The sequence below is a fragment of the Momordica charantia genome (genome assembly GCF_013281855.1).
Source record: "Momordica charantia cultivar OHB3-1 chromosome 9 unlocalized genomic scaffold, Mcharantia_2.0 BLBB01000009.1, whole genome shotgun sequence".
Taxonomy (NCBI): Eukaryota; Viridiplantae; Streptophyta; class Magnoliopsida; order Cucurbitales; family Cucurbitaceae; genus Momordica; species Momordica charantia.
This window is the reverse complement of record NW_028275167.1, coordinates 22,512,782-22,528,765: the sequence shown is the minus strand read 5'-3', so window position 1 is coordinate 22,528,765 and position 15,984 is coordinate 22,512,782. Positions and strand designations below refer to the sequence as shown.

Below are 15,984 nucleotides of genomic sequence, written 5' to 3'. Positions count from 1 at the left end.
GGATCCTTAACATCTTCCTCTCCTCTCTCGACATAGCCGCCGTCACACTGCCACTCGTCGCCTCTGCTGCCTCCACTAGCCGTCGTTGGATGTGATATTTGTAGAACCAAAAAATTTGGGCCAATCATAAACGGCCACGTCATTATCTATTTTATTTAGGGATTAATTATATATTAACCCTAAATTAAAATTAAAGATAATTTGACAATTAAAATATGTAATTGGGTCATATGAGTATTGGGCTTGGAATCGATTTGGTCCACAATCTTGGCCCAAAACCCAATTTACCATGAAATAAAGTGGATTAATATTTAAATTTAAATAAATCCATTTAAAAGAATTGGGCTTGGCCCAAAATACCCAAGCCCAATGGCCCACCAAAGCCTATGGAAACCTCTATAAATAGAGGGGACCTCATTCATTTTGGGGGTTCCGAATTTCAGAATTGAGAGAATTCACACCAAATTGAATACTCTCTTGAAGACTTGAAGATTCGAATACCAACTTGAAGACTTTGAATACTTGAAGAGTTGAAAACTTTCGAAGAACATATAACTTCGATCCAAATTCAAGAACAAACATCTCAATCTTCACATCAAGTTCGAGAGAAAGAATCAGAGGATAAAGATTAGAGATTGAATCCACTATACAACACATACTACAAATATAAAAGTTCAACTCCACGAAATATAATTTCTCCGGAAATTTCGTGTGAACAAATTGGCACGCCCAGTGGGACGATATCTACCTCTCATCTCTTTCCCAAGGCTCAAACTTCTCTCAAGAAAAAGAAAGAAGAAACAATGACATCTAAGAAAACTTCTTCGAGCAATACCTGTTACACAGGACCGATCACACGTAGCCGTTCAAAAGAAATCCGGTTAGGAGAAGATCAAACACCTCCAGCTGTTGCTAAGAAAATACTGCAGCAGATGAAGAAACCTACTCAAGTTGGGGTCGTTATCAAGGAGAATCCTTTGTTCATCAAGTCTGCTCCTTCCTCTGTTCAGTTGGAGATATTCCAGAAATCGATGTGATGTCTGTTATGATGGCCGATGCAAGCAGTATAGAAGAAAGGATGGCTGAAATGGAAAGGAAACTCGCTGCGCTGATGAAGACGGTGGAAGAAAGGGACTATGAAATCGCTTCCTTGAAGAATCAGATTGAAAATAAAGATGTTGCTGAGTCGAGTCAAACCCTTGCTCTCAAGATAAATGACAAGGGAAAGACTATCGCTCAAGAAAATCAATCGCAGTATTCCACTTCGATCGCTTCGCTGTCTGTTCAGCAGCTCCAAGATATGATCACGAACACAATCAGAGCGCAATACGGCGGACCTTTTCAAAGCTCCCTCTTGTATTCTAAACCATATACTAAGAGGATTAATGATCTAAGAATGCCTGCTGGATACCAACCTCCAAAGTTCCAGCATTTCGATGGAAACGACAATCCCAAGCAACATATTGACCACTTCGTCAAAACTTGTGAGAATGCTGGCACAAGAGGCGATCAAATGGTTAAGCAGTTCGTCCGAACAATGAAGGGAAACGCCTTTGACTGGTATAATGATCTCGAACCTGAAACAATCGAGAGTTGGGAACAACTTGAAAGAGAATTCTTGAATCGCTTTTACAGCACAAGGAGAACCGTCAGTATGATGAAGCTCACCAGTTGCAAACAAAGGAAAGGTGAACCAGTTGTTGAATATATCAACCGGTGGAGAGCTCTAAGTCTTGACTGCAAGGACAAACTCACGGAAGTATCTGCTGTGGAAATGTGCACTCAAGGCATGAATTGGGGACTTCTTTATATCCTTCAGGGGATAAAACCCCACGCATTTGAAGAACTAGCAACTCGTGCTCATGACATGGGGTAAGTATTGCTAGTAGAGGTAATAAAGAGCCTCTAGTCTCAGATATGAAGAAAGAGAAGAAGGAAATGAAGAGTACAGAGAAGATCTCCAAGGGTTCTATGAAGGAATCTATGGTCGTTAACACGATTCCTCTCAAATTTTCCTCGAAAGGAAAAGAAAGAGAAAAGAAGATAGAAAAGCGACAAGATGGAAATGTAAGACGTCGCCCATCTCTGGAAGAAAGACAAGAAAATTTTTATCCTTTTCCAGATTCTGACCTTGTAGATATATTAGAGCAACTACTGGAAAAGGGACTCATAGAACTCCCTGAATTCAAACGACCTGAACAAATGGGAAAAACAAATGATCCTAACTATTGTGTATATCATCGAGTCGTTAGTCATCCAATAGAAAAATGCTTCATTTTGAAAGAACGAATCTTGAAGCTCGCTCGAGAAAAAAAGATTGAGCTGGATCTTGATGAAGTGGCCCAAACAAATCATGCTGCGATAATCTGAAGTTCTGGCAGCCAGACGTCCACAATCTCATTCCATGACGACGAAGTGGTTTGGATCCAATTTGGGACCCTCGAACCTATGGCCATTTCATCCCAACATACGGCTCATAGGAAGAACTTTTAAGAAAAAGACGAATTTACAGAGGATGGAGAAGGAGAATGGACTATTGTAACTCGTCGGAAAAAGCAAAAACAAAATTGCTTCAAGAAAGAGTCTCACCTATATCGAGACCAAAAAAGAAGAAGCAGAACTCAGAAGAAAATAAGAAATAAAAAGTTTGAGGAAACCAAAGCTAGTCGTGAAAGAGAACGAATATATTTCTCGACCTCGACAAATGATAACTTTGGAAGATTTCTTTCCAGCGAGTTTCCTTAATGATAATCAAGAGGAAATCTTTGAAATAGTTTCTTATCACATTATCACTATAACTGACAATGACAATGGTTCTACAAGTTCAACAGAAGCAACGACAAAGTCAGAAGGTATGTCATCTTTCAATATAAGTGATTTGTTGTCGCTTCCTCGAGAGGTAAAAAATGCTCTTGTTAAGGCATTGAAAGATTCTGACATTCCGGCCTCTCAAGCAAACACATGTGCTTCATGTTGTACGTCTATTGGCTTCACAGATGAAGATCTGTTGCTTGGGTCAAAACCCCATAACGGACTGTTATTTGTCTCAGGATATATTCGGGAACAAAAGGTCGACCGAATTCTTATTGATGATGGCTCAGCTGTCAATATAATGCCTAAGTCAACCATGAAGCAGCTAGGCATTTTGATGGAAGAGTTATCAAATAGTAAACTGGTGATCCAAGGTTTCAATCAAGGTGGTCAGCGAGCAATTTCCATGATCCGTCTTGAACTCAGCATTGGGGACTTGAAGGCTAACACTCTATTCCATGTCATAGACTCCAAGACCACCTACAAGTTATTATTAGGGCGCCCTTGGATTCATGGAAATGGAGTAGTAACGTCCACACTGCATCAATGTTTCAAATTTTATCAAGATGGCATTAAGAAAATTGAAGCTGATACGAACCCGTTCTCAGAGCCTGAGTCTCATTTTGCAGATGCAAAATTCTATATGAAGACTGAGGTTATAGGGGAAACGATACCGATAGAAATCTCGTTGATCAAGAGCTGTGATAAACCTAAGTCGGAACAACTGGAAGATTCTTCAGCCAAAAGATTAATCAAAGAAGTAAATACTTCTAATGTCCAAAGGAATGAAACATCTACTAGCGCCACAAAGTTATGGGCTTCGAAGGTTGCGAAAGTGCCAAGTGCTCCTATCCTTCGCTATGTCCCTTTATCTCGACGAAAGAAGGGTGAATCACCATTTATGGAATGCTCGGGAAACCTAAAGATCGGTGATGTAGAAATTTTGAAAGAGAATTTCACCACGCCTCTTACAAAGATAACAAAGCAAGAGGCTAAAAAGTCCGAGGACGACCAGATAAAGGTGATATTGCCTGAGAAGCGAACGAAAGATGGATTTGACCCAAAAGCATATAAGCTTTTGGCAAAAGCGGGCTATGATTTTACAACTCATACTGAGTTTAAAAGCCTAAGGATCTTCGATGAAATACCCAAACTTTCTTCAACCCAAAAGAAGTTGCAAAAAGATGGTTACGTCATACCTACCTCAAGAGTAGGCCTTGGATATAAATCACCAGAGCCTGTTCGAATTACCAGGAAAGGGAAAGCAAAGGTCGCAGACACGAACCATATTACGGTAGAAGAAGCTGACGACCTTGAAAAGAACAAAGAAAGTGCTAACCAAAGGGTCTCTGTGTTAGATCGCATCAGACCGCCAGTTGCACGCTCTTTGATCTTCGAAAGATTAGGTGCCGGTACCGCAGAAGAAGAAGCTTCATATCCAGCTTCTAGTTCTACGCGTACTTCGGCTTTTCAGAGGTTAGGCATGACCACAAGAGAAGAAGGAAGCTCACGTGTACCTATTTCTTCTAAACGACCTTCAGTTTTCTAAAGACTAAGCTTTACACCAGCGAAAAATAAACACAAATGTTCTGCGTCAGTTTTCGAATGCCTGGGACATGAAGGGACAAGAGAAGCTTCAAAAAAGAGGCAATTTACTGAGACGAAAGGTGACAAAGAAATCTGTAGTAGTGTTCCTTCTAGAATGAGAAGAAGGACTTGTATTTTTGTAAGTACGGAGGGCTCCTTGAAGGTGAAGCCGCATACTATCATCCTAATGAAACCGTTGAATGAGAGTGAAGTATACGAGGAAGATAAGGCCGAATGTTGCCATGTTACTGTTGAAGAGGCCTAAGACACTGTAACATCTGAAGAAGATGTCGAGGAAGCCCCATCATCATTAGAAGATGGCAATCAGCCAACAGTTGACGAACTTAAGGAAGTAAATCTTGGCACGATAGAAGATCCGCGTCCAACCTTCATAAGTGCGTCACTTACTCGTGATGAAGAAAGTAAATATATGAACCTACTCATAACATACAGAGATATTTTTGCTTGGTCATACAAAGAAATGCCAGGACTTGATCCAAAAGTGGCAGTCCATCACCTTGCAATTAAACAAGGATATCGGCCAGTGAAACAAGCACAACGTCGATTTCGACCAGAACTTATACCTAAAATCGAAGTTGAGGTCAATAAATTGATAGAGGTGGTTTCATCCGTGAAGTGAAATATCCAACATGGATAGCAAACATTGTTCCGATAAGAAAGAAGAACGGCCAACTTCGTGTGTGCGTTGATTTTCATGACTTAAATAATGCATGTCCCAAGGATGATTTTCCATTACCAATCACTGAAATCATGGTTGATGCTACTACAGGATATGAATCCTTATCTTTCATGGATGGATCATCAGGATACAATCAAATTCAGATGGCACTCGAAGACGAAGAAATGACAGCATTTCGAACTCCGAAAGGGATATATTGTTTTAAGGTAATGCCCTTCAGACTAAAAAATGCAGGTGCCACTTATCAGCGCGCCATGCAAAAGGTCTTTGATGACATGCTACATAAACATGTTGAATGTTACGTTGACGATCTCGTGGTTAAGTCCAAAAAGCGACAAAATCATCTAGGGGATTTAAAAGTAGTTTTTGATCGCTTGAGAAAGTATCAATTAAAGATGAATCCTCTCAAGTGTGCATTCGGAGTTACCTCGGGAAAGTTCCTTGGTTTCATTGTAAGACATCGGGGAATCGAAATCGATCAGGGTCGTCTGGCCTATATCAGGAGATTCATCTCCAACCTAGTTTGGCCAATGCCAACCTTTCCAGAGATTGATGAGGAAGGATACAAGTTTCGAGTGGGATCAAGCATGTGAAAATGCTTTTGAAAGCATAAAAAAATACTTGCTTAATCCACCCGTCTTAGGTGCACCCATAGCAGGAAAGCCGTTGATATTATATATCACGGCACAAGAAAGATCGCTCAGAGCGTTGTTGGCCCAAGAAGGAGAAAAAGGGAAAGAACGAGCCCTTTATTACTTGAGTAGAACCTTAATCGGAGCTGAGTTAAACTACTCTCCAATTGAGAAGATGTGTCTTTCTCTCTTCTTCGCTGTCGATAAATTAAGGCACTATATACAAGCCTTTATGGTGCATCTAGTTGCTAAGGCTGATCCAATGAAATATATCTTGTCTAGGCCGATCATTTCGGGACATTTGGCAAAATGGGCTATTTTGCTCCAACAGTACGATATTGTTTACATACCGCAAAAGGCAATGAAAGGGCAAGCATTCGCAGACTTCCTAGCGAATCATCCAGTCCCATCAGATTGGAAATTGTGCGAGAACTTGCCTGATGAAGAAGTATTCTATGTTGAAATAAATGAGCCTTGGACCATGTACTTTGATGGTGCAACACGAAGAAATGGAGCGGGGGCAGGTGTTGTCTTTGTCTCACCTGAGAAACATATGTTACCCTATAGCTTCACACTTGGTGAATTGTGTTCAAACAACACTACTGAATATCAAGCGCTCATCATAGGACTTCAACCAACTGTTGCTGGAGTATGATGTGAAGCACGAAGACCTTAAGCCTTACTTCGTTTATGCGAGACGACTACTAGAGAGGTTTGATGGTGTAACATAGAGCATGTTCCTCGTTCGGAGAACAAAAAGGTAGATGCCCTAGCAAATTTGACTACTGCTCTTACGGTTTCAGAAGATGAGACGTTGCACATTTTACTCTGCCAGAAATGGGTCACCCCACCAATCGAAAGTGAGCATCAAGAAGCAAATGCTATATCAGTTTGCATTATTGAAGAAGAAGATTGGCGACAGTCCATTCTAGATTATCTTCAACATGGAAAGCCTCTAGTGGATTTCCGACATAAGACTGAAATACATAGAAGAGCTACTCGATTTATCTACTACAAAGATACTCTTTAACGTCATTCATTTGAAGGCATCTTCTTTCGATGTTTGGGAAAGGAAGAATCAACTAAGGCAATAGAAGAAGCACACTCGGGAGTTTGTGGTGCTCACCAATCTGGACCAAAGGTCCATTTCCGATTAAAGAGAATGGGTTATTATTGGCCCACAATGGTTCGAGATTCTATGGAATATGCGAAGAAGTGTGAAGCTTGTCAGATTCACGCTAGTTTCCTACATCAGCCACCAGAGCCTCTACACCCTACTGTAGCTTCGTGGCCATTCGAATCTTGGGGACTTGACCTTGTCGGTCCTATAACACCCAAATCTTCAGCTGGACATTCTTACATACTCGCAGGGACTGATTATTTTTCAAGGTGGGCTGAAGCGATTGCACTAAAAGAGGCAGAGAAAGAGAACATTGTAAATTTCGTCCGAACTCATATATTTTTTCAGTACAGAACCTTCAACGAATTGTCACTGACAATGGTAGACAATTCTTCAATAGTCTGATGGACACACTATGTGAAAAGTTTAGCTTCAAGCAATATAAATCGTCCATGTATAATGCTGCAGCGAATGGGTTGGCAGAAGCATTCAACAAGACGTTATGCAACTTATTGAAGAAGGTGGTCTCCAAGACAAAAAGAGACTAGCAAGAGAAGATCGGTGAAGTGTTATGGGCTTATCGAACTACTCATCGTACTCCTACAGGAGCTACGCCTTACTCTTTAGTTTATGGTGTAGAAGCTATCCTTCCATTGGAGCGAGAAATTCCATCATTAAGAATGGCAGTGCTAGAAGGTTTAACCGTTGAAGATAATGCATAATTACACCTTCAAGAGTTAGAGGCAGTTGACGAAAAGAGACTTGATGCGCAGCAAACATTGGAATGCTATCAGGCTTGAATGACCAAAGCCTTCAATAAAAATGTTCGGCCTCGGTTATTTCAAGTTAGTGATATGGTGCTTGCTGTTCGAAGACCTATCATCACGACGCGTCACACATGGAATAAGTTCACACCTAAATGGGATGGCCCCTACATCATCAAAGAAGTTTACACAAATGGAGCATATAAGATCGTTGATAAAGATGGATTGAGAATTGGTCCGATTAACGACAACTTTCTTAAAAGATTTTATGCGTGAAATGTAAGCACTCCTTATCGTAAGAGTCTAAACTACATGATACTCCTGGCCCGCATGAGTTAAAAAGGTGAACGGCCTAAAACAAAGTATCTTGTATTTGAACTACGTTATGACTTGATCCCTTTTATTGGAGGGTACGTAGGTAGCTTAAAGAAAATTTTAAGTTCAGTCGTAGCAAAAAAAAAAATGTGTAAACAAAATTCAAGAATTTTATTAAACCAAAGAAACAATGCTAAGTACATTAATATGTCACTAGGTAATAAATAAGCAAATGAAATGTCTCTACATGAGATTATAAAAGCAAAAAAAATATATAATAAAAAAATCAGGGCTTCCACTTGAACTCTTTCAGCTCTTGGCGTGCGCTTTCCAAAGCATTACGAACTCGTTCGAGAGATCTCACATTTGTTTCATTGGTAATAGTGGTGTATTCCATACTACTTATCTCGTCACGTATCATAGAGGTTTCAAGCCTATGTTTGTCCAGATCATTTGCTTTCTCAGAAATTAAACAAGAAAGCGTCTCAGCTTCAGTCTTCATAGCTTTAAGCTCAGCCTCATGCTCATCGATTCTTGAGGCCAATTTATTGAGTCGCTCTTGGAGCGCATGCTGCTCTCCGAGTATGTGATCTTCATCCAGTAATGATTTCTTCAAATTAGTTCTCATCTCTTCTAGTTGACGAACCTTGGTTAGTTGAGTAGAAAATGAGGACTCTAGATTATTATATCTTTCAACTTTTTGGAAGTAGCCGTCCACGAATGCCTGGAGAGATGTTAAGTTACCTGTTCGAGTGTTGGAGATCCAGCCGAATATTTTATGTATTTCGTTTTTTAGATCAGCAACATTCTCAAAGGGAGTACGAACAATCTTCTCCTGTATGTCTTCCCACATAGCCATAGCTGCTTGCTGAGCGAAATTAGAGATTACATTTTCAGCAGAGTAATGAGAGATCTCAGGGTTTGCAACTGGTGCTTTTTCTGAGCTAGTTAAGGAGTATTGACCATAATAGGAAGAGGTGGGGAAGTTATCTTCTCAACTATAGAGGTATTGGAACTTTCAATATGTTTTATGGAAGATTCAAAACCATCTGGATTCATCATCGACTCTCCACTATGCTCTTGGTCCACTTTTTCATGAAATACTCCAGACGTAGCTATAAAAAAGAAATGAGGTAAATTAGAAGACGTGACAATAAAGGAAAAGCAAAAAGAGTAAGAACTAAAGGAAAAGGAACCACTCACCAATGCTTCGACGTTGTCAGGAATCTGAGAGGTGCTGGAAACGCCATCAAAAAATTGATTGTCAATGTGGGAAGATTTCTTGGATCTCTTGGTTCGCTTCCAATGACGGTCGCCATTACTGTCCTGGCTCTCTTCAGTAAGTTCGCTAACATCCGGTGTTGGAGAAGAGACTTTATCCTCAATTAGTCGAATGTCTTTTCCTCCTTTATTACCTCCTTTATGTTTTGGAGATTTATGTTGTGGTGAAGGAGGAAGAGCACTATTCACCAACTTTGATATACCGTTCTCGAGGTAATCCCCATGTTTGCTAGACCACCAGCTTTTGTATTGAGCAGTGACTTGTTCATGTGGATTTAATGTACGAGCCGAAAGGAACACTTTTGACGATGTATTAGTTCGAATGCAAACTCTCCAATGATATAGGACGTTGTCCAAAGTAACTGAAGGAGCCATTTCTTTCGAAAAAAAAGGTATGTCCTGATAGAAGCCAAACTGGCGACCAAATCGGTGAGGGTTGTATGAATCAATAATGATTGAGTCCCCGCATCGTGATGATAGGTGACAAGTTCCAAGGCTTGAGAAATAGGAACATTGTGCGAATGACAAATTGCCATCATCCACTAAAAGTTTATTCCGATTCCTGGATTGAACGTTTACATGCCATGCTATGGACTTACCTTTATGAATCAATTCACGAGCTGCCACATTTTTAAAGTATATAGAGCCACCTTCACCGGAAAACTCAACCATCCTGGGGCCTGGGACCTCCCCAGGTGTTTTGTAATGTGCGTTGAAGTAGTGGGCCAACCAACCATGAATATAATGCATGGGAATGCAAGCTTCCAAACCTACAACTGGCTCAGAGGCCTTTAAGATCTGACCTAATCCGTGATATATATTAGCCAAGACCGGGATGACAAGGCTTAAAGTGTTTCCCTCGGCTATTAAGCTAGCGATCTTAAAAACTCTTGGACGAAGAAAGTTAAGGTTCTTGTAAGGAAACACGAAGCAACATAACCAACAGGATATGAAGGCAGCTAGATATGTTTTTTCTCTCCACTCATCGTCTATATTATGTTCCTGGAACAAGCATTTCTCCTTACTTGACCAATCACGAGCTTTGGAAAAGAACACCTGTAGGATTATGGGTTGAACGAGGACGAGTTGTCTTCTTTGGCTTTTAAGGAGGAGGCTTAATATACTTGAGTTCACCCTTGAACCAGAAGAAAATCCAGGAACTGGTGGCAACATGAGAGTTACCATTTCTTTTAGAGGCCAAACCGTAGTACACTTTAAAAAGGTACTCACAGCTTTTTGGGAGATATCTGCCTTGCCTACCCGATTCGGTTAGTTCTTTATGGCTAGGAATGACTTCTTCATAGAATTTTCCTATAATAGGAAGACCTCCAAATTTCCACAAATCCCATAGAGAGATAGATAGTTCACCGGCAGAAGTATGTAAAGTATTGGTTGAGGGACACCAAGCCTCGCAAAAGGCTCGAACGACGTCGTTGTTACGATCATACGTATATAGGGAAGCCACTATTGCATCAAATATATGAGCTTCGCGAAGGGTCTTTTCGCTACGAGCAACTACGACCTCTAGCCATTCCCAATAGTAAGTAATATAATAAAACTCACCAGGAAACTTCAATGCAGGCCCCCATTGCGCTTTATTATTCATTATGTGATGTCCAAATGTTAAGCCTAGCTCATGATCCGGAACTTCGTTATGAATTGGAGATTGCAAAATCCATATTTTAGTTGACAAATCATCATTCAAATGCTTCTCCACAGACCATTCAGAAAGAAAAGCGAGATCATCCAATTGAAGCCACGGCCCTGAAAGGCGACCTGACTTTGGTTCTTCCACTTGAAAGAGAATCCCACTTTTTATGAATTGATCTTTATGTGCCAAGATAACAAGATGTTTTTTATCAGAGATAAAATGTCCCGTGAAATACACCATGGTTCTGCAAAACACAAATAATAAAGAGAAATGAATAATTAAAACAAAACGAGGTAAAGAGAGAATATAAGGAAAAAAATGATTCATTGCAATGATAAGAAATAATATGTAAACTTTTCGATATCCCTATGTAGGCGTTATCCCCGAAAGGATGACAGCTGTGAGGGATACTTCACCAAATTAGGTAGCCTTGTCTCGCGAGGATATGTGAACCGGACGATATCCCTATGTAGGCGTCATCCCCGAAAGGTGGGTAGCCGTGAGGGATACTTCACCAAGTTCGATGGTCTTGTCTCACGAGGATGTGTGAGCCGGACGATATCCCTATGTAGGCGTCACCCCCAAAAGGAGGGTAGCCGTGAGGGATACTTCACCAAATTAGGTGGCCTTGTCTCGCGAGGATGTGTGAGCTCGACGATATCCCTATGTAGGCGTCATCCCCAAAATGATGGTAGCTGTCAGGGATACTACACCAAGTTCGGTGGTCTTGTCTCACTAGGATGTGTGAGCCGGAAGATATCCCTATGTAGGCGTCATCCCCGAAAGGAGGGTGGCCGTGAGGGATACTTCACCAAGTTCGGTGGTCTTGTCTCACGAGGATGTGTGAGCCGGACAATATCCCAATGTAGGCGTCACTCCCGAAAGAAGGGTAGCCGTGAGGGATACTTGACCAAATTAGGTGGCCTTGTCTCGCTAGGATGTGTGAGCTCGACGATATCCCTATGTAGGCGTCATCCCCGAAAGGATGGTAGCCGTGAGGGATACTTCACCAAGTTCGGTGGTCTTGTCTCACGAGGATGTGTGAGCCAGACGATATCCCTATGTAGGCGTCACCCCCGAAAGGAGGGCAACCGTGAGGGATACTTCACCAAGTTCGGTGGTCTTCTCTCATGAGGATGTATGAACCGGACGATATCCCCATGTAGGCGTCATCCCTGAAAGAATGGTAGTCGTGACGGATACTTCACCAAATTAGGTGGCCTTGTCTCGCGAGGATGTGTGAGCCGGACGATATCCCTATATAGGCGTCATCCCCGAAAAGATGGTAGCCGTGAGGGATACTTCACCAAATTCGGTGGCATTGTCTCGCGAGGATATGTGAGCCGTACGATATCCCTATGTAGGCGTCATCCCCGAACGGATGGTAGCCGTGAGGGATACTTCACCAAGTTCGGTGGTCTTGTCTCACGAGGATGTGTGAGACGGACGATATCCCTATGTAGGCGTCACCCCCGAAAGGAGGGTAGCCGTGAGGGATACTTGACCAAATTTGGGGGCCTTGTCTCGTGAGGATGTGTGAGCTCGACGATATCCCTATGTAGCCGTCATCCCCGAAAGGATGGTACCCGTGAGGGATACTTCACCAAGTTCGTGAGGATGTGTGAGCTCGACGATATCCCCATGTAGGCGTCATCCCTGAAAGAATGGTAGTCGTGACGGATACTTCACCAAATTAGGTGGCCTTGTCTCGCGAGGATGTGTAAGCCGGACGATATCCCTATATAGGCGTCATCCCCGAAAAGATGGTAGCCGTGAGGGATACTTCACCAAATTCGGTGGCATTGTCTCGCGAGGATATGTGAGCCGGACGATATCCCTATGTAGGCGTCATCCCCGAACGGATGGTAGCCGTGAGGGATACTTCACCAAGTTCGGTGGTCTTGTCTCACGAGGATATGTGAGCCAGATGATATCCCTATGTAGGCGTCACCCCCGAAAGGAGAGCAGCCGTGAGGGATACTTCACCAAGTTCGGTGGTCTTCTCTCATGACGATGTATGAACCGGACGATATCCCCATGTAGGCGTCTTCCCCGAAAGAATGGTAGCCGTGAGGGATACTTCACCAATTAGGTGGCCTTGTCTCGCGAGGATGTGTGAGCCGGACGATATCCCTATATAGGCGTCATCCCCGAAAAGATGGTAGCCGTGAGGGATAATTCACCAAATTCGGTGGCCTTGTCTCGCGAGGATATGTGAGCCGGACGATATCCCTATGTAGGCGTCATCCCCAAAAGGATGGTAGCCGTGAGGGATACTTTACCAAGTTCGGTGGTCTTGTCTCACGAGGATGTGTGAGACGGACGATATCCCTATGTAGGCGTCACCCCCGAAAGGAGGGTAGCCGTGAGGGATACTTGACCAAATTAGGTGGCCTTGTCTCGCGAGGATGTGTGAACTCGACTATCCCTATGTAGGCGTGATCCCCGAAAGGATGGTAGGCGTGAGGGATACTTCACCAAGTTCGGTGGTCTTGTCTCACGAAGATGTGTGAGCTAGACGATATCCCTATGTAGGCGTCACCCCCGAAAGGAGGGTAGCCGTGAGGGATACTTCACCAAATCAGGTTGCCTTGTCCCGCGTGGATGTGTGAGCCGGACGATATCCCTATATAGGCGTGATACCCGAAAGGATGGTAGCCGTGAGGGATACTTCACCAAGTTTGGTGGTCTTGTCTCACGAGGATGTGTGAGCCAGACGATATCCCTATGTAGGCGTCACCCCCGAGAGGAGGGTAGCCATGAGGGATACTTCACCAAGTTCGGTGGTCTTGTCTCACGAGGATGTGTGAGCCGGACAATATCCATATGTAGGCGTCACCCCCGAAAGGAGGGTAGCCGTGAGGGATGCTTGACCAAATTAGGTGGCCTTGTCTCGCGAGGATGTGTGAGCTCGACGATATCCCTATGTAGGCGTCATCCCCGAAAGGATGGTAGTCGTGAGGGATACTTCACCAAGTTCGGTGGTCTTGTCTCACGAGGATGTGTGAGCCAGACGATATCCCTATGTAGGCGTCACCCCCGAAAGGAGGGTAGCCGTGAGGGATACTTCACCAAGTTCGATGGTCCTTTCTCATGAGGATGTATGAACCGGACGATATCCCTATGTAAGCGTCATCCCCGAAAGTTTTTATTTTTTTTAAAAAAATTCACTTAAAAAAAATTAAAATCCTCCCTATTTTTTTAAAAAAAATTAAAAATTAGTTTTTTAAAAAAGAAAAAAAAAACTCCCTGTTGCGTAGAGTGTTATTAAAAAAAAAGTTTTTGAAAAACCTCCCATGGAAAAAGTGAAAAATTTTTGGCAAGTGTTTAAGGATTGAAAAACTCGCAGAAGTAGTAAGGATAAATTTCTTACTCTTTGTCAATGGAATTAAGATGAACGAACAGAGGAGAGTAACCTCGATGATAATTCAAAGCTGCATAAAGACGGGAAGAATGTGAATTTTAGAAGCCAATAATTTAAGAAAAAAAAGGAAGGAATTTTGAAGCCAATAATTTATAGGCAAAGACTTGGGTTCATATCAAAAGAATAACCCAAATCCCAATTCGAATAGGATTATTTTTCAAATATGGTTGGAAATCTGATTTAATTGTTAAATTATATTTGACCCAAATCAAATCCCAGCTCAAATATGATTTTCTTTTTCAAATTATGGTTGGAATTTGATTGGATTCTTAAATTTGACTCAAATCAAATCGAAATCTGATGGGATTTTAACTTAAATCAGTCCAAATATGATTCTTCATTCAAATTCTAAATTTGATTGGATATTAAATTTAAATTCAAATTTTCAAATTCGTCTCAAATTTGAATTTGAATTATATTTCCAACTTTTAAGTTACGTTGGATAAATTCTAAAAAAATTCAAATTTGAACCATGAATCCAACGTTTAATTTACAGTTGGAAATTTTGAATTCATCCCAAATTTGAATTCAAATTATATTCCAACTTTTCAATTAGATTGGATAAATCTCATATCTTCATATTTGATCCAAATTTTGAATTATATTCCAACTTTTAAATTTCGTTGGATAAATTTCATATTTTCAAATTTGATCCAAAATTCAAATTTGAACCATAAATCCAGCGCTTAATTTAAAGTTGGATAAATTCAAAAAAAATTTGAATTCATCCCAAATTTGAATTCGAATTATATTCCAACTTTTAAATTGGGTTGGATAAATTTCATATTTTCAAATTTGATCTAAAATTCAAATTTGAACTATAAATTCAGCATTCAATTTAAAGTTGGATAAATTCTAAATTTTCAAATTCATCCAAATTCGAATTTGAATCATATTTTGACTTTTAAATTAAATTCAAAGTTAAAAAAAAACTTCTGAAAATAATTTAAATTTCAATGGAGAAATTTCAGATGTCCCATTTTAAATTGTGCAAATTTATTGTTAATTGGACTTACAACGATATCTTGGTCCACGATTAATATTTTTCAAAATTATGACTTAAAATCATCGTTTTGATTCCACGATATTTTCGAAATTCAGCCACAATTATATTTGGCATAAATTTCGAAAAGGGGCATTTGTAGAACCAAAAAATTTGGGCCAATCATAAACGCCCACATCATTATCTATTTTATTTAGGGATTAATTATATAGTAACCCTAAATTAAAATTAAAGATAATTTGACAATTAAAATATGTAATTGGGTCATATGAGTATTGGGTTTGGAATCGATTTGGTTCACAATCTTGGCCCAAAACCCAATTTACCATGAAATAAAGTGGATTAATATTTAAATTTAAATAAATCCATTTAAAAGAATTGGGCTTGGCCCAAAATTACCCAAGCCCAATGGCCCACCAAAGCCTATGGAAACCTCTATAAATAGAGGGGATCTCATTCATTTTGGGGGTTCAGAATTTCAGAATTGAGAGAATTCACACCAAATTGAAGACTCTCTTGAAGACTTGAAGATTCGAATACCAACTTGAAGACTTTGAATACTTGAAGAGTTGAAAACTTTCGAAGAACATATAACTTCGATCCAAATTCAAGAACAAGCATCTCAATCTTCACATCAAATTCGAGAGAAAGAATCAGAGGATAAAGATTAGAGATTGAATTCACTATACAACACAT

The 15,984-nt window shown here is 40.8% G+C and overlaps 1 pseudogene; it reads left to right on the top strand.

Moving 5' to 3' along the window:
- The first annotated feature begins 803 nt into the window (after nucleotides 1–803).
- LOC148209212 (uncharacterized) lies at nucleotides 804–2,370 on the top strand (annotated as a pseudogene).
- Nucleotides 2,371–15,984: the final 13,614 nt, after the last annotated feature.